The sequence below is a fragment of the Rhynchophorus ferrugineus genome, unplaced genomic scaffold, assembly GCF_030347505.1.
Source record: "Rhynchophorus ferrugineus isolate W39M unplaced genomic scaffold, kcgeb_rfMv2 rfM1, whole genome shotgun sequence".
Lineage (NCBI taxonomy): Eukaryota > Metazoa > Arthropoda > Insecta > Coleoptera > Curculionidae > Rhynchophorus > Rhynchophorus ferrugineus.
This window is the reverse complement of record NW_027472580.1, coordinates 35,104,764-35,132,420: the sequence shown is the minus strand read 5'-3', so window position 1 is coordinate 35,132,420 and position 27,657 is coordinate 35,104,764. Positions and strand designations below refer to the sequence as shown.

Here is a 27,657-nt window from a genome sequence, read left to right as displayed (position 1 = left end):
AACACGAGAAAAAATTTATTCTTTGGAGAGTTTTTCTAGGGAAATCATCTATATTTATTTATGTAATGTACTTCGTACAATAATAAAATTGAAACAGAGTTTTGTATTTTTAAATATTATTACTGTAAAAACATGGTTTCTGGTAAGTTGACTAACTATACTTTTTCATTTGTTGTGTAATTAGCTTGCACTAAGTTGAAGTAATTATATATTTATAACGCTTGCTCTTGATGGAATGAAATGACGAATCAATAACACTGCTGGACCAAAACCCGCACCAAAGAATACACATTTAACCTAGTGTGGGTTTGTATCGGTACATATACTGCAGGCTTGTTAACATAGTCATTCGTACAAGGCAGATACAACAGCTCATTTGAAAAGTCCCCGGCCTACCATTGTAAAATAAATTTTTTTGACAAAATTATTTTTTTTTATGCAACATAATTCCCTTCAAGGGTGATACACTGATTATAGCGACACTCCAACTTTTCGATAGCCTCAGTTTCGGCAATCACCTCTTCATTCGACGAACATTTCTTCCCAGTGAGCATTCTTTTGAGATCTGAGAATTCGCTCTCACTGACTTGTGACACGGTGCATTGTCTTGGTGAAGCAGCACTTTCTATTCCTTCAAATGCGGCCGTTTTTCGGAAAATTCCCTTCAAACGATCCAAAAACGCTATGTAATAATCATTGATGATGGTCCATCTTTTTCAAGGTATTCAATGAAAATTATTCCATGCGCACCCCAAAATACAGACGCCATAAACTTGCCAGCCGACGGTTGCGTCTTCCCACGCTTTGGAGCGGGATCATCGTGTGCAGTCCACTCGGATGATTGTCGATTGGACTTCGGAATGAAATGGTGAAGCCATGTTTCATCCATTGTCACATATCGACGAAAAAACTCGGGTTTATTACGCTTGATCATCTTCAAACACTGCTCCGAATCGTCAACTCGTCGTTGTTCTTGGTCAAAAGTGAGCTCGCGCGGCACCCACTTTGCACAGAGCTTTCTCATACTCAAATATTCGTGAATGCTATGATGTACACGTTCAGTTTATATCTGGGTAGTGTCTGCTATTTCATTCAATTTCAGTTAGGGTCATTCAAAATTATTTTGTGGATTGTTTTAACGTTTTCGTCGATAACAACCTCTTTTGAGCGTTCACTGTTTTCACCGTCTTCGGTGCTCATTTCTCCACGTCTAAACTTTGCGTACCAATCCTTGATAGTTGATTTTCCTGGGGCAGTGTCCAAAATCTTCAGGAATCTTGGCATCAAGCCAGGTTTTTGCTTCAACTCTATTTTTTCCCTTCAAAAACAATATTTTATCAACAGGCGAAATTCCTTTTATCAATTTTTTACACAATTTATCAACAAAAGTTGCTTCACTCAAAATACTATAATTCACAAACTAATGATCCGACAGCTGTCCATTTTATACACGCATCTTTAGAGGGTTAGAGTTAACCAAAAAAATATATGGACTTAATTCTAGTAACGCCATCTATGTGTCAGGCCGTGGAATTGAATTTTCAATTGGCCTGTTACAGAAAGGTCATTTGGACAAAAAAGAGTATCTTAAGGAACATTTTGTTAATACAGTATTAACGTTTATATGAATAAATAATAATCAGCAAGTATTGTTAGAAACTACCTAAAAAACATGACTCGCCCAGGCAGCACTGTCAATGTCGACCCGTTTTTATTGAAAAGCCCTAGATATTTTAAATAGTTATAATATAATTGCTTTGAACTTTCTTATTAAATAGCCTTTTTTTGTTTCAGGTTAGTTTTTTTAAGAAGCAAGTTCTAAATTGTGGGTAAGTAAAAGATTAATTAATAATTTAGAATTTAATATACATAAAAAAACACCATTTCATCCAGCACATTTCGTCTTTGCCAAAAACTACTAGTTCAAAGTTCGGTTTTCCAAACGTAATAACATCGACACATTTCGAGCTATTGGATTGGATTTTCTCCAATTATTCCGAAGTGTTAAGCGCAAAATTGACTGGGACCTGAAAACAGTTTTGTGTTAAGCGTCAAAATTGATTGCCGGGGATTCGGCGGAGCGTTTTCGTTTGCTTTCTTGGCCGAGCATAAAGCTCCAGAGGAAAAGCCATTCCGTTTTGATGTAAATTAAAATGTTCAAAATGGTGGCGACCTAAATAATGTAGAACGCGATCCTCTGGTGTTCTTGCTTTCTCCCTTCTTTCCGATCCGTACCTGGGCGTCGTGTTTATATATTTTGCAAGTCACAGGATTTCACTATTGATTTTGTAAATTGGTGTCGCACTAGGTCTTTGTTTGTTTTCAAAATTGGACAAATACTGTTCATCACCAAGAAATCGAAAGATAAAGTTATTATTCACCTAGACAAGGAATAGATACAATAATTTCAGGATAAGATTGTTAGATTGGTTAGTTTGTCATATTTATAGATTGATTTGAGTCAAGTAAGAAGTATCGTTTTTTAATTATTTAAATTAATATGACAAAATAACACTTCTTAAATAGTTTATCCGTTCATGTCTTTTGTAAATTTGATGTTAACAAGACTTGAAAAATAACCGCACAACCACCGAAACAGCATTTATTGTGAGATTTTTTAAAATTATTATTTAATTAATATATTATTATTAGTCGTTTGCGTCTAACCTACAATTTGTCTTTATGATAACTTAAATCTAGGTATATAACTAGGAGGACCCATCGGCCCTATCTTAGTCTCTGGTGAAATAATGTTTATACATGTCACTGCTGAATTTTTTAATTCAAATTTTTAAACACTACACAAGATCAGATGGTTTGGTTCTTTTGAGTCTGTGTCCTGTTCTGGTGGTATCCAATAGTTGTAATATTTCAATATTCGTGTGAGAATGGAGTCTTTCCTCATGCCCCCTTGCAATTCTCTTGATTTTTTGACTGACTGTGGGTATCTGAAGGTCTCGATGTAGATAATCAGTCCTATAGTATTTGGGTGCGCCCACAATACCTCTCAGGACTTTGTTCTGAAAAATTTGTATTTTGTTTATGTTAGTCTTTGCAGAACATCTCCATAATTGAGCTCCGTATGTCCACATAGATTTCAATATTTGCTTATATAAAAGCAATTTATTATGCACCGATAATTGTGATTTTCTTCCAATTAGCCAGTACATTTTCCTATATTTCAATTCCAGTTCTCTTCTTTTCTTCTTTATATGTTTCTTCCAGCGAAGTTTTGCATCGAGATTCATTCCGAGATATTTAGCGTTGTTGCTATATGGAATGCTAGTATTATGTGTTATGTTATGGGTGTTTGTACGGTCTGTTTATAGGTGAACTGCACATGCACGGATTACATTCATTAATTCTTATTTTCCAAGCTTGTGTCCAATTATTTATATTGTCACTTGCCTGTTGTAATTTTCGTGAGGCTTCTTCACTATTGTCTCCGAATGTAGCCATCGTAATATTTTTCGTTTCTGGTATATCACAAGTGTAGAGTAGATAAAGCATTGGTCCCAATACACTTCCTTGTGGTACACCTACTTTAGATTCTTTTATTGTACAGTAAGCTTCTTCTTGTTTGACTCTAAACTTTCTGGTTGTAATGTATGATTTTAATAGTTCGGTGTGTTGTTTTGGTAACATTTTCTGTAGTTTATGAATAAGGCTTCATGCCAAACCTTATCGAAAGCTTGTGCTACATCTAAAAATATAGCTGAGCATACTATTTTTCTTTCGTAGAGCTATTCAATAACATCTGTTATTCTGTGGACCTAGTCAATTGTTGAGAGCTTTTTAATAAACCCAAACTGGTGTGTTGGTATTAGGTTTTTTCTCTCTATCGGTTTTATTCTTTTCAACAGAAGTTTTTTCAAAAACCTTAGATATTACTGGTAGCAGTGATATAAGTCTATAGGCTTTTATTTCGTTTGCTGATTTCCCAGGTTTTGGGCTCATTATAAGTTCCGTCATCTTCCCAATGTCTGGAACATATTTTAATCTAAATGCTGTATTGATCAGTTTAGTGAGTTTTATAATTCCCTTTCTTGGTAGTTTTGCAGTAACTCTCCTGTTATTAAATCGTAGCCTGGCGATATCCTAGGGTTAATGTCAGTTTTAATAACTTTGGTTAACTCTTTCGGCGTGACTAATTCAATCATCGAATTTTCAGCTTCTATGTCCGGCAAATAATGTTCAATATTAGTTTCGTTTGGTTTGAAAGTTTTTTCTAGATATTCAGCAAATGCTTCTGCTTTTTGATGATTGTCACGTGCCCAATTCGGTTTCTTATAGGTTAACTGTGTAGACATAAGCGCTTTAAATATTTTGTGGCTTTCTAGATTGATTAATCAGTTTATTTATCATCTGTTAAATTTGTTGAGAGATTGTTAATAAAGATATGAACTCATATGAATGTGAGGAAAATATCAGCCCATCCGTTAGGACACACAAATGATACTAATTGGTATTTTATTTTTCTTATTATATATGAAAATCTTGAATTAAAAATTAAATCTTAACATGATTTATACTTACTATTACACTTGTTTTCGCTCTTACACTTAAATAGTGAACAAGCTCCGTGGACAAGTGATTGTGACTATTGATTTCAAAAAATAGTCATATTGATACTGCCGATACAGCAGCAATTATTAGGAAAATAAAAAATAATAGAAAAGTATATCCTTTAAGTGGAATTAAAAAAAAAACTCAACAACAACAAAAATAACTCAATATTCTCAACGTAGATATACACTTGGAACAGATTTCGAACAAACCTTGTCCAAAATAGAATTTTAGCTTATTAACTTTATATACCAAAAAATTCAGCTTAAGAATATCGGTGTTCTTAAAAATTGCTAAATAATCGATGGACTGGTTTTAGATGATTATACAATGTTGAATTTAACCTAATAATGTTTTACAAAATTTACTTTTTATGTATATTCATTTTTATTTTCTAAGTCATTGTAAAAGTTTTATTAGTCATTAGTCATTAGAAGTCATTTAAAACGTGTTGAATATATATCTGCTATATGTATGGCATTACCTGATATATGTATATTTTTTCTTTTCTTATTTCCATACATTTGTTCTTAAATATGTCAAACATTACGATATCGGAATTAAAAAGTGATTACATTGTTAGACATCAAAAACTATTAATTAACTTTAAAAACTATTTAAGAAAGATCAGAAAGAAGAGGCGACTTATTTTATGGCGAAACTGAAGGTTTTTATCTATTAGAAAACAAACCAAACACATCTCGATCGTTCACCATTCAGGTAGTTTTAAAACAGATGTCCCTTACATGTTACAATTTCCACTGAGTGGCAATAATGGAACGATAATTTTCAATTAATATTGTCACTATTTCTGCTCATTCTTGTGGCGGATATTTATCCATATCAAAATTTGAACGTCTACACAACACAATATTTAAAGCGAAACTGACCTAAACGTCATGTAACTAAGATGGAGCGCAATCAAAATGGTAGAGGTACTTTTGCCTCACCCTATAGTAGTTTTTGGATAGTGGTCTTTGAGCACTCTTAAACCACCTTTTGTGACCTTACAACTTACTTAGCAGAAATACTTTTGTTTTGAACGAACTCCATTAAACTACAACTTTCTTTTTTTGGCCATTAATGTGATTCCGGATAATTGAATAAATTCAAATAAGTTTTTGATCTCACCGGAATCCTCCCGACTGCTTCAGTTTTAAAATGGACAAATGAACAAATGTGACAATGTTGAACGGCATTATAAAGCGACAATGAGGGTTCTTATCTATTAGAAAACAGACCAACCCAATCATTAACCATTCAGGTAGTCTTAAAAAGATGATCTTTGCACAAGGTGGCGAAAATCAGGCCCGCAATGGTTGTATTATATAACATTTTAATTTACTGTGTGACCCAGTTTCCAAAATCAAATGATTTGCAATAATTAGCTAGTCACTTACACTGATATATGTCGGATATTGCCTGAGTCACATTAACTGCATACTCTCATTTTTATTTCCATGAAATGACTGAACGAATGAATGCTGGAAAATCTTAAAAGACATGGTTCCATAATCATTTATTTAATATAATGTGTAAACACTTTAGATGTATAGGAAAATGGTTTAATACGGAATGTTAACAGTTCAGTTCTCCTTTTCCTATAATAAGTTATTGGTATTTTATGATATATTACTCATATATGAGGCATACGTTAAAATGATATCGAAAAAGAGTTTGTGTGACTTGCCAGATATTAGATATTCAATTTTCCTTACCGCAATAGGATGTTAGCTAAAGTATAATATAAACACCCAGAAATATATATCAACAGTTACCTTTGCAAGAAACCATTAATCATGCCGGAAAATATGAGGTAGTTTCGTTCTGCGATTGTATATGTGTGTGTATTGCCCGGATCTTTATCAGTGCCCCGCAGCGATACGGTCGTAGACTGAAAGACATTTTGAAAAATGAAGTCCTAATATGCATCGTTTGCGTCGCGGACTGAATCAGGCGGAAAATTGTTGGACACGGAGGACACCTGCTCGAAAATTGTTTCCAGAAGCGTGTGTCGTTCTATTTTTATGAAAAGAAAAAACAAATCTGAACACGTGTATTCTTATCGGAAACGCTTTTATTTTGTTCAAACACGAAACATTTGAAAGGAAAATTGGGAAAATTATGGTAATTTTGTTCTTTTTTTTGTTACACATTGTCTTACATGTCCTAATATTCGTGTTTTCTCTCGTGTTTCTTATATAGAATTAAACGAAATCTACATTAATTTATTTGTATTTCATCTTTCTTTTTCCATAGCATCCGTAGTCATTATTTTAATAATAAAACTTCACAGAAATAAAAATAATATTAAATCGTGTGTATAATAAGTCTTTAGATTTGTTCTAAGCCAATATTTTTTAATAATTATTGTTTCTAATCAGAAAAAATGTGCTGATTCTCTCAAAGTTCATTAACATTTTTTGCTGTTGATAATTATCTATCTGATGCAATAAAATCTACCATGAGACATGGAAGATTTTTTACAGTAAGTTTTATTAATGGAATAATAGCTTGCATCATTGCTTGATTATAAAAGAATATTACATACAGGAAGACCTGGATATGACAAATAATGATATTTCTCAGACCTCACCAAGCTAACATATGTTATCTTATGAATTATGCGGGGGTGGAGGATCGGAGGAAATATTAGACACTAACACTTAATTGATGATTTATTATTATTGAATTGATATTTTTTTCAATTGATAGATACCTCATTTTACATTTTACAGTTTCATTTTACTTTAATAGCTTGTAATACACTTCACGTTGCTGGTCCACTATAGTACTTTATAGTTTTTTCTCTTGAGCTGGAATTGTCGCAATAGATTACTTAAATCTTCTTCACCAGTGATAATACAACAAAGAAAACTGAAATCGTTATGTTGAAATTACTTGAAATTAAACTGCCTGAAAATTCTTTGAGAGTATGAACTGAGTTTTTGTCCAATAATAATCTAGTGGACCCACTGTTCAATAATAATAGATACATTTTATTTATTCTAAACATAATCATAATAAAAAAACTGTCTTTTCAATACAAATAAAGGCAGGAAAAAGTGGTACGTTATGTAAAGGTCTTTACGGGCCATTGGGTTGTTATTTACTAATTATTCTGTTGCAATACCTATGAAAGAGTGTTTTGTTGTTTTATTTTGTTTTATGTATATAATAGATTGTTCTACAAAAATCATTCATAGTGAGGATAGGATGGTCGTAATTTCGAGTCGAATCAATATTAGGATTCAAGGTCAAGTGTACCATCGAAAGAGTTCATTATTTTCAATGCCTTATGTCGATCCAACAATTTTACTAAATCTACTTGCGCTGTTTTCATCGTAGAAGCAGATAGAGGAGAGATAAATTATACGTACTTTGGAGGACTTTTTACAGAATCATAATCAATTGTTGCAGTTGTTCAGCAACGTCGCCAATAGATTGCAGTATTCTTGATAATGTTTATTAAAAATATACTAAAAAATAAATGTTTAATTATTTGATATAGGAACATCCCTTGCATAAGACAACATTACTGTACTTACAAATTAAACATTTCGATAATGTTATAATTAACTTAGTTTCGTCATAATCCAATCCCTATATTAAAAATTAAATTTTGCGACATACATTTTTGTTTCTATATTTATTGATGAAATTTACAATTTAAAATAGATTTACTAAGGAAATGATGAAACAAAATAACTAAATATGTGAAATATTAATGTAATGAATAATAATTATCCACAATATGTTTCATCGTACTTTAATATTTGGCAAGTAACACTGATATAAAATAATTCAACTAATTGGTTTATTTTTGCTTCATTCCAACATGGCATACGAATTTTTTTCAACCATGACACAAGTGAGACGGAGATGTTCATGTTGCTCTTTAAGAAAGAAAATTAAAGAGTTAATTGCTATATTATGTTATGTTCAAAAGACCAATATCATATTGAATGATGTAAAATTATTTTTGTATTCCATATATTTAACTGGATTGTAAAGTGGAATGGAGTAATAATCACTGAATATGTGCATGGTATTGTCTGTATCAATCTCTATCAACTATTTAACAACAACGTCGCCAATAGATTGCAGTATTCTTGATAATGTTTATTAAAAATATACTAAAAAATAAATGTTTCAATTATTTGATATAGGAACATCCCTTGCATAAGACAACATTACTGTACTTACAAATTAAACATTTCGATAATGTTATAATTAACTTAGTTTCGTCATAATCCAATCCCTATATTAAAAATTAAATTTTGCGACATACATTTTTGTTTCTATATTTATTGATGAAATTTACAATTTAAAATAGATTTACTAAGGAAATGATGAAACAAAATAACTAAATATGTGAAATATTAATGTTTATTTGATTTAACACAATATGTGTGTTATTTCTTTGTAAAACAACCTATTACCAGATAAGTAAACATTTAAGGACATTTAACGTAAAGCAAGTAATTTTAAAATATTTATTGGTGTTGTTTCAGAGGCATCGTCGAAAGAATAGTCTACCATATAATATTGATTTTTAACCGACTTCGAAAAAGTAGGAAGTTACACGTATGGTAGCCCCATTGAAACCAAATCAGGATATGTTGGGGGGAAGGGAGCCAATAGAAGGAATAGTTTAAATTTCAAAGGCATGTACGAAGTTTTCACATATTTTTTAACTCAATCAGATATTTGGGTATGATGTTATTGCTGAGCTAATGTTACTGAAAGTCGGAAGTCTTTTAGTGCAATGGACATTCAGTTTGCTTTTTAAGCACTAACTCTAGCCTATAAAACCTCGTAGAAATACTGTAGACAGCTGCTTCTATAGTTAAAGATTGGTTAGCTTCTTATGGCTAATGGTTAAAACGTTTAGCTCCCATACGGAGGTCGCAGGTTCGATTCCGGGCGATTAACTTTTTGTTGTTGCTTAGTTAGAACATTTGTCAAATCACCTAGGCTACGTAGCGGACTTCCGGGCCTGTATCGTTCCTTATTTTCAATCATTGTTTCTTGATTCCAATTTTTCCTCATACGGCCTGCACTTTTACTTGGCCTACCTATGTAGCGCTGTGGAAGTGGTACTGTTACAAGGGTGTAGAGAAAAAAAGAGGAGCCAGATGTCGTCGTGGTGGTCCTTTATAGCCAGGAGCCGCATGGTACCAATCCATCGGCGTTGTCAACCTTTTAAATCGCTGTAGGTGAACGCTTGGTGGTCTAAAGGGTTGTAACGATCGCTACAACCTTATTAAATCTCTACTTACGTATTTTATATTCAACTTAACTATTACTAACTAATCACTTTGAAGTCGGTGCCAAGCCCAAACAATACAAAAATAATAATGTAATTTTATGACTTATACAAAAAAATTAAATTACCAACAAAACATTTAAATTAATATATCTGTTTGGGTTCAGCACCGACTTCAAAGTAATCAGTTGGTAGTAGTTAAAATGATATTGTAATAGATACGTAGGTGTAGTAGTATAGTAGAATATATACGTGGACTAGATAGGTTAAATAAAACTTAAGGTTATATTTTAAAATGAAGTCGGTTCAATTTTTTTGTTGGAAATATTTTATAATATTTTATGTACTACCCGTTTATTTTCACGTTCACTTATCGCCATTTGCCAGATTAGACGCCAGGTAGATCGCTTGTGCCGAATAAGAAAAGCCATGGTTTTTCTTCGACGGGGGCCGTAAATTTCCGGGAATAATTGGCCTCGCGCCGGAACGACGGCAGCAGTTTATCATACGGAGGAATATGTAATGATCCCGCGACGGCGCGCCCCAGATCCAGATATATTTATGGCGACCATATGTTGCCCGGACCCGTTCGGAATTTCCTTTCTAATTTCTCGCCGGTAAGAAGCGCTCGATTGGCAGGGGGGTAGACGCCGGGAAGAGGGTGTTGCTGCCAGAGAGGGAGCGACGTCGCGAAAGACGCGTCCAGGTGAGGGGGTGAAGATATTGAACAAAAACCCTTTCCTCCCCTCTGATAGGACTGAATATTTATAAGGTCGGGGCGGAATAGCCTGCAAATTAATACACCAGGTACATTGGAATTCAATTAGTGGGGTGAATTTGGAAATTTTGTATGGAATTAATAATTTTCTTCGCGGGAATAAGATAATCCGACGACCTTTTGTCATTTAAATCTTTAGTAGTACTTCGAATGTTCGGTCACTAACTTAATTCAAAATGTGGTTAAAACTCCGGCAAGTTTTTTAATAGAGTATATCCTCAATTTTCTTTTATTCATTTAGTCTACAATAGATTTAGAAGTTTTACACAGCAGCCTCAGGAATATCGCCAGGGTAGTAATATTGGATAGTAATAGGCACGTTTGGTTGCCGTCTGGGCATCATTTACTGGGATTCTTAATTCAATGTAAAAGTTGCAGTATTATAGTATTTTTAAGGTTAAGTTCCTTTCCATCCTGTGCAATTGAATTTCTCAATCTGAGGCGACTATGAGTGATTAGTACTTGACGGAGTACGTTTGAATTGAATAAGCGTTCATAGTATATTTTCTTTACTTCAAATAATTGTTTTTCATTCTACAAGTGTTAATGGAACTGATTCTTTTTTTTTTATAAAAGTCGCTACCTAAGCGTGTAAGTATTCGTCCCACTTGAATTTTCTGAAAAGGGAACCAGCAAATAAGTCCACCTGTTCAAGAAATTAATGTTCACTGATCTTTAATTTTCGCAGAATGGGTGTACCCAAAGGGAGTTGTTTACAATCACGAAGGTTCTTTTACGACATCCAAGGTCTATATTAGTGAGCTCTGTTAATGATGGGGTCTTTGTTATCATAATGCTCTTAGTTGTGAGCAAGTTAAAATAGCTCTGATTGGCGTTAGTAACTGTCGAATCAAAATAATCAAAACAGTCGATAGCCCCAAACACTCGATCTAGTTGAAAACTAGCGACTGAAAATAGCAATTCAATCAAATGCACGCTTCAGTTGTTTTTGTATTCTTGGCAGCAGATGGAAATATACGAATTCCTTCGCGTCAAGTGGCAGTGCGAAAACAGGAGTTGTATAATTATCCCCAATATGTTTCATCGTACTTTAATATTTGGCAAGTAACAATGATATAAAATAATACAAGTAATTGGTTTATTTTTGCCTCATTCCAACATAGCATACGAATTTTTTTTCAACCATGACACAAGTAAGACGGAGATGTTCATATTGCTCTTTAAGAAAGAAAATTAAAGAGTTAATTGCTATATTATGTTATGTTCAAAAGACCAATTTCATATTGAATGATGTAAAATTATTTTTGTATTCCATATATTTAACTGGATTGTAAAGTGGAATGGAGTAATAATCACTGAATATGTATTGTCTCTATCAATCTCTATCAACTATTTAACTACTGCACAGTTTTCTAGGATACAATAACAATTTTATTTATAATTTATCTCGAATATTTTAAAACTATTCATTGAAATTTCAATAAAATGAATTTTGACATTCAAAAGTCCTAAACAAACATCGAAAGGCTTGACAAAGGCTTAGAAAATCAAATAATTCAATAAAAAATATCTAATATTGCCATAACTTAAATGATGTCAAAATTATTTTACTATTTGTTAATGAAAATGTTATTCTTTATATCCTATTACAATAATAAATAATCTTGAAAAATAGAGCACATTACATATAAATCTATATAAACATAAATTCGGTATATTATTTTTAAGGTATCAGATAGGACAGAAAGCCAGAACGTAAAAACCAGTCGAATGAAACTAGTCAGTCTGAAAATAGTGACTGAAGTACTCGACTGGAATAGATGATAACAAAAAGTAGTTAAATTAGTTGGACCAAAAATAGGGACTGAAAGTAGTCGACCGAAACAGTCAATAGTAACAGATTAATTGAAAAGTCCCCGGTCTACTATAGTAAAATATATTTTTATGGCAGAATTGGTATATTTTATTCAACATAATTCCGTTCAAGGGTGATACACTGATTATAGCGACCCTCCGGCTTCGATACTATTTTTGTAGTACGATTTGTCCTTTGCTTCAAAATAGGCCTCAGTTTCGTCGATCATCCATTCCTTCGACGAACATTTCTTCCCAGCGAGCGCGCTTTTGAGATCAGAGAACAGGAAATATTCGCTGGTGGCCAGATCTGGATAAGATGGACGAGGAAGCAATTCGAAGCCCAATTCATGAATTTTTGACACGGTGCATTGTCTTGGTGAAGCAACACTTACTTTTTCTTCAAATTCGGCCGTTTTCAGCGATTTCGTCCTTCAAACGGTCCAATAACGCTATGTAAAAACTCTTGATAGTCCTTCCTTTTTCAAAGTAGTCAATGAAAATTATTCCATGCGCATCCCAAAATACAGACGCGCGTTTTCCCACGTGTTGGAGCGGTTTTATCGCGTGCAGTCACCTCGGAATACTATCAATTGGACTTCGGAGTGAAATGATGGAGCCATGTTTCATCATCTTCAAACACTGCTCCGAAACATTAAGTTGTCGTTGTTTTTGATTTCTGAAAAGTGAGCTCACGCGAACCCACCCCCCAGCACAAAGCTTTCTCATACCCAAATATTCGTGTATGATATGATGTACACGTTCAGTTGATATTTTTAGTTTATCTGCTATTTTATTCAATTTCAATTTACGGTCATTCAAAATCACTTTGTATTATCCTCAAAATGTTTCAAAATTAAATGTTTTCGTCGGTAAGAACCTCTTTTGGGGGTCCACTGCGTTCACCATCTTCGGTTCTCATTTCACCTCGTCTAAACTTAGCATACTTGATGGTTGATTTTCCTGGGATAGTGTCCGGAAACTCCACATCAAGCCAAGTTTTTGCTTCAACTGTATTTTTTCGCTTCAAAAAGCTATATCTTATCACGAATTTCCTTTTTATCCATTTTTTTTTTCATAATAGCAATAGTTGCGTCACTCAAAATGCTACAATTCCAGTTGTCAATTTTATACACGCACCTTTTGACGGTTAGGGCTAACTAAAAAACATATGGGTTTAATTCTAGTAATGCCATATATGTGTCAGGCCAGAGACTTTTCAATTGATCTGTTAAAAAATAGTCAATTTTTCTAGTCGTTTTCTGCAGAAATTAATAAACAGCGTAGAACAATAGCACGCGAGTATGTGAGGAAACAATTGAAGTTAAGTATAGGTAAATCAAAAATAGCATATTCAATAAATACAGCAGGGAAAGCATAAAATATTTCAGTGAAGGGGGTCTATTGTATCTTTTGCTGATTTAGAAACATCTCGTTTAGTGCTAAGAACATTCAAATATACAAAATATATCATTATTCATTTAATTATCCACTAAATTTATTTAATTGTTATTGACGATTGTAGGTAATTATTTATACAGGGTTTACTATCTCGTATAAAAGTAATCTTAAGAATTTTCAAGAAACATCGGTCACAATACATATATATATATATATATATATATATATATATATATATATATATATTTCATAACTTCTTCATGTTTTGTATTCTGATTGGTTTATTGATTAATTGCTATAATGATTTAGAAACCTGTTACCATTTTGGGGATTTAATAACACATTGAAAGGAATGAACAAAAAGGGACCTGCGTAATTTGAACCACCTTCTCCGAGTAAAAACAAACACAATTATAAAAAGGTTGGATCATAAATAAGTCAAATTAGAAAAAAATTGGAAAATGATGAATGTGAAATCATAATCAAATAAATTATCAAAAAACTAAGATATTTCTTGAAAACCAAGTCAGCTATGCTACTAGTGAGTTTCTTCACTGCATGAATTGCACTTCAATTTCACATATGAAGAAGTAATTTGTGAAATAAACCCAAAAAGCTCTAAATTCTCATGGTTTCTATCTCTTACTTGGAGATTTACACATTTTTGTAAATTGAGTCGATTTCCATATATATACAATTTTCAATATATCAAATAATGTTGATAGCTACTAAAAAGTTTACATCTATTAATGCTGCCAATTGTTTTTTCGGAATATGACATAAGGATTATTTTCAATATCTTATTCAATTAAACCACAGTGGCTTCTCTCCTGTATTGGTGTGTTAAATTTGATTTTGGAAGTGTTTCAATAATCAAACAGCAGCTTTCGATAGTTGTTTTATAAATATATAAAAGCAGGTCTTCTTGCAAATGTCGGTTTGTTGAAATATAATCGTTTTTTTTTACCCTTCAGAATAAAAGCTTTGTATTTTGCAAATATTTGCAGTTCATATCGACTTACCGCCCTGCAATATTCCTGGATGTCTCACAAGCTTTTGATCGGATTTGGCATTTGGGATTAATCTGTAAGATGAGCAAACTGTTACCGCGTAATTATTGTCAATTGCTGGAGTCATATTTATTCGGAAGAAAATTTAGAGTACGCACGAAATGGCCTTCTCGACATTTAAAAATATATCGGCTGGAGTTCCACAAGGTAGCATCTTAGGACCTCTCCTGTATCTGCTCTACACTGCTGACATTCCAACAACAAAAGAAATACTTCTTGGAACCTTTGCTGATGACAAAAGATATATATCTGCCTAGGGCAATAGAAAAAGTGCAAGTGGCAGTCAACAAAATCTACAAATGGACAAAAGATTGGAAAATTCAACTTAATAGCTCCAAATCTGTCCACGTTAATTTTGCACTAAGGCGAAATAACAAAAACTTAATTATATCACTCAATGGATGCCCGATTCCTCAAGCAGAATCAGCAAAATACCTTGGAATCCATCTTGACTGTAGATTAAATTGGAAGCATCACGTTAGACAAAAAGCAAAACACATTAGAACTATACTGGTTAGTCGGAAGATACTCTCAACTTGACCTAAAATCAAAGAGGTTGAACTATAATACAATTATAAAGCCAATTTGGACCTATGGGGTGCAAAAATAGGGGTTGCACTAAAAATTCAAATCAGTTAGTCATACAGCGCTGTCAAAACAAGGTTCTTCGATTGATTACCAATGCCTATCGCTATGTAACCAATGAAGAACTGCACGATGACCTGGAAATCAAATGGAATTGCGAAGTTGTGCAGGATTTCGCCTTGAAACACGAAAGAAGATTACTAAATCACACTAACGTGGAAGCAATACAACTGCTGGACAGCGCGCAGGATGTCAGGAGATTGAAACGAACAAAACCATACGAACTTGTGTGAACATTTAGTGTGTATTATTAGTGTAAACTATAGCTATAAGTTAATAATTAATAAATAATTATAATTTTATAATTGAAGAATACATACTGATGTATTTTCTCGCACTGGTCTTGCTTGTTAATTAATCCAAGCACATAGGAAAAGTAGTAATACATTAATTGTAATAATAATAATAATTAAGATTGTACTAAGCGTATCTAATAAAGATGTTATAAAAAAATATATCGACTTACCAATCGGTGGACCTAATGCCAAGGACCGTAGTTCACTTTATGTCGTGTCATTTTATATCATATCCAAAAAAACCCCAGTTAAAATAAGACTCCAAAATATAAAAAAGAAACGTCTTTTATAATGTTTATATTATTTTTTATTATATATATTTTAAAGTCTCCTTTTACTAACTAGCGGTTTATCTGGACTGAGCTAAAGCTTAAGTTGGGCTCCGAACCACGGTCCTCGGCATTAGGCCTACCGGCTGACCAACTTTAGAAATCGTCGCAGAAGACATCGGATCTTACCCAGCTTGGTTACTGGTGTGACTGCGATCATCTTCCTTGTCGGATTTTACACTCTTGCCTAGGACAATTACAAAAATTAAACAATCACAAACATAAATTTACGAGCATACCGCAGCAGGATTCGAATAGGCGGCTATCGCAACAGTAGGAGAACCGTCCTGTCGCTTTTATCTCTACGCAATCAAGCCGGCTATATTTATTTTAGAAATTCTTAATAATTACTGATACGTTAATATGTTTCAACACACGTATATGCAAATATTTGAGATATTGTAATGTTTTTTGGTTTACTTTGGCCCATTTAACGTTAGAAGATTATTTACAAATAATCTAACGCTAAAGTAAATCCTATAGAGAATGTAACAGTATCTCTTCGCGAGCTTATAAAGCAAGTGGCAAAATTTCGTCTAGACTCGAAATTCGATTTTTAAAGCGTGGTAATTGACACCGGAGTCAGATTTCGTTGGTGAGAAAAGGGGGAGGAGGGGGTCGGTTACGATACAGTGTTGTGCGGTAACATTAGACACCGCTGAAAGAAGCCATACGGCGACGGGGAAGGTGTCTGGGCCGAGGTGTTAACGAACGAAGTGTGTCGTTTTGTTTCTTCCGGTCGATGAGCGGTGACATTAACGGCACTTTCGGGGAGTGGCTTGACGGATATCGGCGGTGCTGATATCACCACTATATTTTCAGGGATTTTGTTACAAGTTCTTAAATATCAATATGTCCAAGTCATTTTCGGTTTAACGGGCTTAATTTTTGATAGGTTGTAAGAGAGAAATCTCATAACTATGCGAAGTGAAACGGTTATTAATACGGGAGCAGAAAAATAAGAACATAACCATATGCGTCATCACTAAATATAAATTTCGGGTCTTTAATTATTCAAATATTTCTATAAACTCTTTCTCCAGATATTGTCACTTTTTCCTTATTAATGTTGATTTCACTAAAACTAGTTATAGTTATGACCTATTTCACCAGGTTTTAGAAATTCATAGGCAAAATACATCTTTAACATTCCGTTTATTTGTTAGCTAGATTAAAATCGGAAATTTTAACATATGTTAACTAACACAATTAATCCATAGCATAGGTATATTATCACCATACGCATATTATAGAATTCATATACAAAATTTAGCTCGAAATTTGCCATGTTCAAAATGCTTCTGTATAGTGATATCATGCTATGGCTTCTGGCGCGTATACCATTCCGTAGTAGCGATGTTTTGATAAATCCACTTTAATCGTAAGTTCGTGCGTGATGAGGTAACAATGTCAACGATAAAGATGTTACAGTAAAAATTAGTTGACTTTTGATTCCAAGTTCTATATTCTATTCAAAGTTATTTTGTACATACGTCATCTAAATTTCTGACGTCAAAACGTCGCAATGTTGACGCATCAACTCGGAATTTTATTTCAGATGGGTTTTGCTATACAACAAAATTCTAATTTAAATAAAATAATTTAACAAAAACGTTATCAAATATAGTTTAACATTATAGTACATCTAAAACTACAGTTTATACAGTTTAGTATACGGCCGCAATAGTTTATAGGTTGGTGTTATAACCTGCTATCACTATTGTTTTGAAGAATCTTGAATATGTCTGACAACTGGGTGACTTTGGCAGGCACAATCATTTACGTGTTCAAACTAATCAGACAGCATTGTGTCTCGTTTTAACTAGAATAAAATAAGAAGGAAAATATTGTCTGATTCTGAAACGAATTTACAAATGGCGGCAGGCAATATATTAAACATCTTGATGCCGTATGTACAAAAAAACTTTAAATAGAATATATATTACTTGTAAATAATTAAATTATATTATCACTAGAAGATTATTAAATGTTATTTCTGCCAAGGTATGTTCGAGACTCCAGTTGATGGAAAGAAAAATCTGCCTGTTTGACCGAAAACTGGTTTGATGACCATTTGACTCCCAAATGCATTTTTCTTGCTCGATAGAAAGCGTACTCCCATATATTCTGGGAGGTTTGGATACTTAAGTTCAGAAGATCTTCCCGATTGTTTATTGTCGCAAATGGGAATTTCCATCTTAATTATCGTGACAAATTATATAATACTAATAAATACAATAACCGACTGTCCCTAGATTTTGTAATGAACATGTATTTGTTCGATAAATTATCTTATTATCTTAGGAATGTATATTTTATAGATACTAACGTAAAAACAAACTTGTACACATATGATTAAGAATAAAACAGATTTGAGACGAAATTTAACAATAAATACATTTTTTCGGATGATGAGTTGGATGACATATTCCTATCACCTCTCCAGGAAATTGAGTTTTATTAACATTTCTAGTAAAAGTATATAAGTATTTGGATCCAGCTTTAGAAAGAAGTGGTCTTCTTCTTCATGGAAAAATGAATATCCAAGTATATAATATATAATACAACCCGCCACATATAGGAAGCTACCTTCTTGTTTCAAACTAACAACCATCTTTAAAATGTCTGTAGTCTGTAGCAGTACACAAATCAATTACTTACCATAGCAATAATGCCATCTGACAAGTGAGATGGACTTGTGTCCTCCTTATACAAACCAGAAAATGAAATGATGCCCTAGAGACTCATAGCGCCTTATTTCATCGATAGGGCTCCAATAAAATGGTTTAACTTAATAGCAAATTGAACAGGGATAAAGATCAAGAATAGTCACCTCGCAAAACAAAGTGCAACACTAGATCAAATGGAAAAATGTTATGGATGTAGGTTATTAGATGTTATGATTAGAAGCAATATTACAGCTATACCGTAATGTTTTTTGAAATCCATGCTTTAGGTGACTGCTAGTTCAGAATATTTAAAAGAAGTGATTTCAATTCGAGAGATAGGGATCTTATATATTTATACTAAACGAAATAATAATAATATTCAAAAACATCTGAAAATTACATAATTAAAATAATATACCAAATTCATGGGAAACGACTTTAAATTGTACATATAACATGATTAATAGACATATAAAAATATATATTACAGTCCTAGGCGTTTTTTATACTAAAGACTCTAGCGGAATAGCTTGAGTTAAGACATATTAGTGATACAATACAAAAAAATGTTTCATTCTGTTATAACAAAGGACTGGACTTACGGCTGTCTTTTTGATAATTTTTAGTCGAAGTTCTTGGGCTTCAACATTTTCATATTCATATATAGATTTTCTATTCTATTTAATAGGTTTCAGTAATTGATCTAGCAGTTTTGGACGTTCCATGATTAGTAGTCTGTGTAGAAAAAAGTTAAAATCATTGAATTTGAATCACCGGCTCACCTAGTATTTGTATGAAAGAATACTAAATGATTTAAAGGAATGAAATTATTTTTTATTATTTTAAACATTTGTTAAGTGCTCTTATTATACGCAAAAATTAAATTTTACATTTACTGCGATCATTTTTTGTTAAATAAATCTACAGTTTCATAGCGATGTCTTCGGCATAATGAAAAATCAATTATATTCGCAGAAATAGTCACGCTTATAGCAGAAACTCAATATTAGAGGACATGTTTCGCTATTAGTTTACGCTCGACGTTGTATTGTTGGAACGGTTGGGGTATCGGGGGGCAACATATAATTGCACGGGATGAACAAAAGGTCTGTCCCCGCCCCCTCCCCCATTTACACCAGTCCCGATAATACGCCATTGTTCCGAGTCGGGCCGTTTCGCCCAACAATCCCATCGATATCAGCCGGAGACGCTCAAATGATTTATTCATAACTTCGTTAATTAGAAAACTGGCTACTATTGTTTTTGCCACAATGATCGAATCGCTCTCCAGAGGGAAATACACCGATTTCTGTTGATTATTAATTAATAATCGATACGGAAAATACAAGATAATAAAAAATATTAAAAGCTTTTCGGTTGAGTAAAAACACACACTATGAACTTCCGAAAGTACAGAAAATATTTGTTCAAATATTGTTCAAAAACTTATATCACAAAACACGGGGACATAAAATATTTTTGAGTAAAAACATAGAACCGACTTCAAAAAATAAATAATGAGTCAACAGTTATATTAATTTGGGTTTTTTTATTGGTAATTTAATTATTGTATATGTCACAAAATTCTATTTTTTTTTTGGACTCGGCACCGACTTCAAGGTCAACGATTACTAATACATATTTTATTTTAAAATGTCTTGTTAAAATGTTTTTGTGTTTAAAATATCCGTTTATTATGATTATTTTTTAATTTTTAGTTATTTATTTTTTAAGTCGGTTCCGTTTTCTTGCTAAAAATGTGTATTCTTTTTTTCTCCTTTTAGTGTTAGATATTTACTCAAAAAAATAGGGTATTTATTTAATTTAATATTACAATGGGTGGAGCAAGTAAAGATGCAGTCCGTATGAGAAAACTAAGAATAAAGAAACAGTGATTGAAGATAAAGAACGCTTCAAGCCCCGTGGTCCCTTATCCAGCCTAGGTGATTTAACAAATGTTTTCCTTAGGAGGAAGGTGATACTACATTTTTCTAAAATCGAGTATTTTAATGGATCGGACATTTTAATGTGTTAAAGTAAAATTACCGTATAAAAATAAACACTTGGGTACGAAGAACAACTGGCAGGTGTGAAAAGGGAGTGCAGGAACGCAGAGCGCAGAGTGTTGTACAGACATAATGCTTGGGCTCGAAACCATTAAAACATTTTCACTTTCATCAGTAGGGAAATGTGTTAGTAATCATGTATATTGCAATTATTTTGATTATTGTTCTTTATACGGACGAATCAAATTAAACCCACCATTGTTCCACAATTATTTCATGCTTCTGTTTTTAATTCAACACTAGTTTTTAATTCAACACTATCCATTAATATAATTCAACAGAATAAATATATAAATGTAACATTTGTGCAGGAATCTTTTAATATATGACGATAGAATATATATGACGATAGAACGTACATGATAATCGAATAATTAGTAATCTACATATATAGAATATACATATACGAGCCACATACATATATATTTATAGTTGGCTAGCAAGTTTATGACAAAATGAACATGGTATCCCATCCAATGCCGACCCTTGAGCAAAAGTTGTCACTGCCACAATACTCTTAATGAACGATCTAACCTCTAAACGTTTAAATTAACACATTTTTAAAATAATTACTATGATGTGTCATTCAGTTTTAGAAACCTGGTACTTTATTATGTTATTTAACTTTACTCTACGTTAAGTCCCTTTTTCCCCATATCCCCGTCATAGTGGATGATTGAAAGGGTGATTGTTAGGTGATTTGAAAATGCATTTTAAAATAATCGTTATTTAAATATGAGTGTAACAAACATATAATTAATGAAAGGTTGTTAAACATTTTTATGACAGTTATTAAACTACGAAAAGTAAATTTTAATCTTATCACATGTAAAAAACGTTAAACCTTCCAATAGTTTGAGTATAGTTTCTCGTTCTAGTTACTATGTTATAATTAAAGGGGCAATTAAGTTAAAATTCTATTGGCTTCACGCATAAAATTAACCATTGAATATAGAAAAACTGGATGATTAGATAAACTGACAGGAAAGAAGAAAATATGGCGTAAACAACAGAATGAAAATTTGACTACTATTCACGCGGGAATGGGAAAAAGCTGTACGAATATTACAGCTATGAATCATGCTCAGATTAACTTGCAGATTATTCAGTTAAATTTGCAGAGCTTTGGATAAAGAAAGGGGAATGAGAAAAATACATTCATAAGAGGTCAGAGCTTATTTTGGTCCCCTAAGAGCAGTTCGTCTGATTTAAATTTTTAACTAAACTCGTTTAACTTAATGTGGAAGTAATTTGGTTTTTAATTAAACAGCGAGAGGACGGAAAAGAATATTTTGATAGGTTTTGCTTAATCTTTTTATTCTCATAAGTTATACAAATTTGAAAGACTCTTTTACATAGGGTTCATTTACTTAATTATATAAAATTTTATTATATTATCTTTGTAGCAATTAACCAAATTATTGGTGTAAATAAGCATTTTGGTGTAACTGGCAGTAATTATTTTATTACAAATATATTTCAAAGGTACATTAAAAAAACTAGAAGACAAGAGGACTGCTGGTTTGACTGGTAATACATTTATTAACTTATGAATAATTTATTAAGTTATCAAGTTATTATGTAGAGTTGAAAATAAAAACTCAATTTCCTATAGAACAATTTACTTTTTAACTAATAAAAATACATCTTTCTTTTTTCAGTAATCAAGAATCAGTCAAGTTCTATACTACATTTCTCTCAAAGGAACGATCAAAGGTGGTCGTTACATCGTCTGAGCAGTTTAGAGTTGTAGTAACGTTTCTCTAAGTATCAACTTTACCTTCATTCGCCGGTTTGCTTTTTATGATCTTCTGAATTTCATTTTTTCTTTCTAAATATTTATTTATAAAGTGTATTTCCAGATTTAAACAGTCCATAGCCGAAAACATCGTTTATAATAGCCATAAGATCGAATCTGCGCTATTCGTTATTTTTCATAATACAGATATTTCATAATTCTAATAATTCGTAGCTATGGGACTTGGAACAACTTCAGTCCGCCTTTGGGAATCTCACAGCCTAAATTGCGATGTTTTTGTTCAAAATATATTAAATCGAATACAGCAAAATACACGTTGCGGATGTTAAGAAACGTTTGGCTTAAAATTTAATTTTCTTCTACTTTCATTAAAACAAATTTGACGAAAGAAAGTGGCGACTTGTTGAATCAGTACAAAAATCAATTTTGATCCAGTTCTATTTTAACATACGCGAAACTAAATTCTAACTACTTCACTCATCACTTCAGATTGCCACAAGTTGCTTTTTTACGACGAAAGCCATATCAGTCACGCTATATGGGTACGGTCAACTATGACGAGGTGTAAAGTGCATTAGTTATTTTTTGAGTGAATATTTTTGTAACAAAGAAGCTCTTATGTCGCTGTGAATATTATTTCAATAACAAGAATTCCTGTAAATATAACATTTTATTTTATGTTGGCTAGTACGAAACATCCTCCAACAAGCGCTATGATTCCTGTATTAGAAGTCTATCCAGATTAGATTCAGTAGTCCATGAATTAATTTTTTTATAATATTTTTATACTTTGACTTTCTGTTCAGTAACTTTTACCAAATCGGTAGAGTGGATTGTTTTTTATGAACCTCTTTATCCAGGCATTTTTGTTTAATTTAGAATTTTTAAAATACTTGTTATTTTATATTTTCGATTCACTAACATAATTCTGTTCCAGAATAACTTACTCTAATGCTCCTATAACCTTTAAATATACTTTTTGTATAACGATTTGTTTTTGATCACTTTGGATGACTTCCACTAGCTGCTGTCAGTGGAAGCCATCCAAGGCTGATCTGTTTACAAACCTTTTTTTGGGTAATGTGGTGTATTAATGTTTTATCTATTATTGTACATCGAAGCAAAAAAACATTTTAACTCACTAAAAAGCCTAAAAAAGCACTCTAATCCTGCGAGAATTATTTTCCAACCATTGTAAAGAGTTCAAAATTTGGAATACTGGCTGTATTTGGAAGAATTTTTGCACTAATAAAAATTATTAAAACCGTTAATATGAAATGAAATAATTTCATTTTTATTTTGATCAACCATCTATGATTATACAATGAGATCTTCGTCTTTATTGATTGGCCAAAATGGCGAAAAGCGTCTTTTTTATATAATAATGGCATGGAATATATATTATAATTCAGACTTCAGTCGAAAACTTAAAGATCGCTTGGTGAATGTATTCCTACAGTCCACTTCACATAACTTTAAATCCTTAAAATGTTTTGATATGTTCAACTTAACTAAACTAGTTCAAAGTTTTTAACTTCATTCTCCATGCAAGTCTACTGTTGTTAAATAATTAAAAAAAACTTAAACTTAACCCTTAAACTCTGTTAAATTGGACCCTATATTTGCTTTCGTATAATATCTGGAGTCACAATTAATTGAAACTTAATTTTCCATATATAACGATTCTGTATTATATATAGTCCCTTGATGATGTCCTATTGATGTATTATATATAGTCCGATAAATATCACAAACATTTTAAAAACTTCATAGATTTTCATATTATCCTTTTTTAAAAAATAATATTTTAAAATAATATGTTTAAAAATAGAAGAGGATTTAGTTCAACAAGTGAATGCAAAACGAGGCAGAATGTGGTTAATGAAATTATTGATAAATAAACTATAAATAATTTTAATTTGATCTCTACAGTAGAATAACGGTTTTACCCCGAATTTAAATATTAAGTATTTTCCGAGTTGTGTTATGCACATATATTGTTCTTTAAGAGGGTTTGGTTGTTTTTGTTAAAATTTAACTTAATGTCATTATAAAGTAATAAAATTAAAAGCTGATATTATATAATACCCCTATTTTATTGCATGTCTAAGGTTTGAACCTAAACTTGTCCTCTGGATCAATGTGTACAATCGCGGCTGCCCGTAAAACGATTTTCAAAACTTTTTTATTTTCTAAAACTATGTTAATTAAAATCATCAGTGTTAGTACACTAACACAGGAAAACACACTGAATACAAGTTTAAATTCAGCATATCTGTTAATAATATTTCATATCCCTAATGCAGAATCTCAATGGTACTTATTAAGCTGTTTTATAAAGCCATTGTTTGATTTCAGAAGATAATCAAAATTGTTTCGCTAAACATCTACAACTTGTAGGCTAATAGGAATGGCTTAATGATGGCTAACTTCTATGGTTTGTAAATTAGTAGTATTCATAAATAAAATCTACCGACAGTGGTGCCATGTGCGTATTAGGATGAAGTTATATATGCGCTATCTCATACATCGTTATTAATTTCCGACTATTTTAATTTATTTGAATCCAATTCTGCGGTTGTTTATTGTTTAGTTTTGGGATCGGTTTTATTATCTTTCCCTTTTTTACTCATGTTTTTGTAAGAGGCCGATATCTATAAACGGATGTAATTCATTCCGCAATATTATAGGACGTCCATTTTTACGAGCCTAACCACCAACATCCCAGCCAGCGTTGGAAGATCCGAAATCGAAAAATCGCTCCCTATTGCCATTTATTTCCGATAGAGAGATGTTTTTCCGTTTTCCGCCTTTAGGCTGAGAGTCGACCGCCACCGACCTCCTTTCCTCCCTCCTCTGCCGACCGTTTTTCCATCGCCCAACTTGTCGATGTCCGTGTCCGAAACAAAAGAAGTATCACAAAGGCCGGAAATTAAGTCGTTTAGAGGAAAAGCCGGCATCCAGCGGGCTTTTATAAAAATGTATGTGTGTGTGGGATACTTTTTCTCTTTTTACCGGATACGTTCGATGTTTTGACCATATATCCATTATCTGACCTGAGTCTGACAAGTCGCGACGCGACGAGCTGACAACACTCAACACTAGGGTGAGGAAAGATATTTTTTCTCATTTTGATTATTATTATTCCTCTCTTTTCGGATTTCGCTGCTTCTTTCTGTTCTAACGACCGTCGCTACCTCCGTCAACTCCCTTCCCCTCGCCAGACACTCGCGCTCTGTCGATCTTGTGGAAAATTCAGTCGGATGGCTTCGCTGAATGAAAAATTTCCCGATTTCGGGCGCCGCGTGCGAATTTTCCGCGCTAAATCCGCCGGAAAAGTCGGAAGAGCGAATGTTAAATTCAAATTTGATCAGATGGAGGTATTGATTATGTATATCTGCCCTCCTCCTTGCCACCAGTCACCCCGCTCGGCGCGGAATAAAGCGACGGTAGAAGCTCCGCATATATTATGACGATTTTTTTACTTTCGTTTTGATTTGAAGGCAGTTCGTGTAACATGTCCCTTAAAGTGGGTCAGAAATGATGCAGCGTCACCGTTTCGAAAGCCCGAGGTGTTGAATTAATAATAGACTTTGCTGTAGTCGAGTCAGCAGAACCGTAAAAAATGAAATAATAAAGTTACGTTTCGAATTTATTAAAGATTAAACATGCCGATATAACCAGATGTGAACAGTGGTTAAAATATTTGGTACGAATTTTATAATATGACATTGTCAGTATCAGGATGAATCTGTGAATTGAAGCCAATGTATCTCTGGGTTTAGTTTTGGGAAATGTAACCACTGAACCAATTTTGCGTGCCAATTAATTAATTCTTATTAATTTAAATTGAACTACCTCATGATTTGTCCTCCACATCATCGATATTTATAAATTAGAGTAAGGACTGTGAATTAATTTTGATGTTATTTTGTCTTTATTGTGAACAATTGTATAATTTATTATATTTGAGTATGTTTATTAAACAACTATGTTATTGAGCTATTGAGCTACAGCACTACTTACTGATTACCGGTGAAGCTTCCGATAATGCTCAATCATATTCAACAAAAAATGTTTAGAGGAAAGCTTTAAACTTCCTCTAGTGCTATTTCGTTCACCTATTGTTCATGTTCATAATTGAGATAATGTTCGATTACTTGAATTAGATGGTCCAAAAATCTAATTGTCCATTATTTTTAATACATTTTCGGTATATCTTACCGTCTTGAATAAACATCAGAGAATACATATATAAAAATAATTCAATATTTCAATTTCAATATTTCATATTATTTAAGTATATTTATTATAATATATTTCAATTATTTAAAAAAAGAAAACATTATTAATTTTGATCCGTTTTTTTTCAGTTATTTTGACTGGCCATTAATGAGAGTTGAGATATTGTAATAAGGTATTATTGCATCCCTTTTAGAGGAAAACGGAGCCACCTGGAGGCGTGAAATTTGACACGGTTAGGCTTATATCGAGGAAGATTTTTTAGATCAGATCGGTGACACAAAATATATAAACACATATTTTAGGCTTTGGCCGACGCGCTACCTAGACCTCACCCTTACAAGGTTGATTATTCGTCATTTATAGGGTACGTAAATCAACTATAGACGCGTAATATTTAATTTTAAAAACTTGCAACGTTTTATCACAAAATACTGCCCCAAAATACAGCAATTTTGAATCACAAGAGAAATCGTTAAATATTATTAAAAATAAGTTAATCACGTAAAACTACATTTACAATATTTGTAGAGACAAAATTCATTATATGTCCGATTTGTCGGAAGGTATATATAGCTGTAAAAGAAATACCCGATATTTGCAAACAATTCATCCAACAAAGATTAACAAAATTCGAGAATAATCTCTAATTTTACATTATATTATTTTATTCTGATGAGAATCGTCTGCCCTCATTCACTACATTTACAATATTTGTAGAGACAAAATTCATTATATGTCCGATTTGTCGG

General features: G+C 32.6%; 1 protein-coding gene across 1 annotated transcript in view; it reads left to right on the top strand.

Annotated features, from left to right (window-relative positions):
- Nucleotides 1-27,657, top strand: part of Sema2a (Semaphorin 2a) — a 1,190,156-nt gene that overhangs the window by 163,345 nt on the left and 999,154 nt on the right. The window lies entirely within an intron of this gene.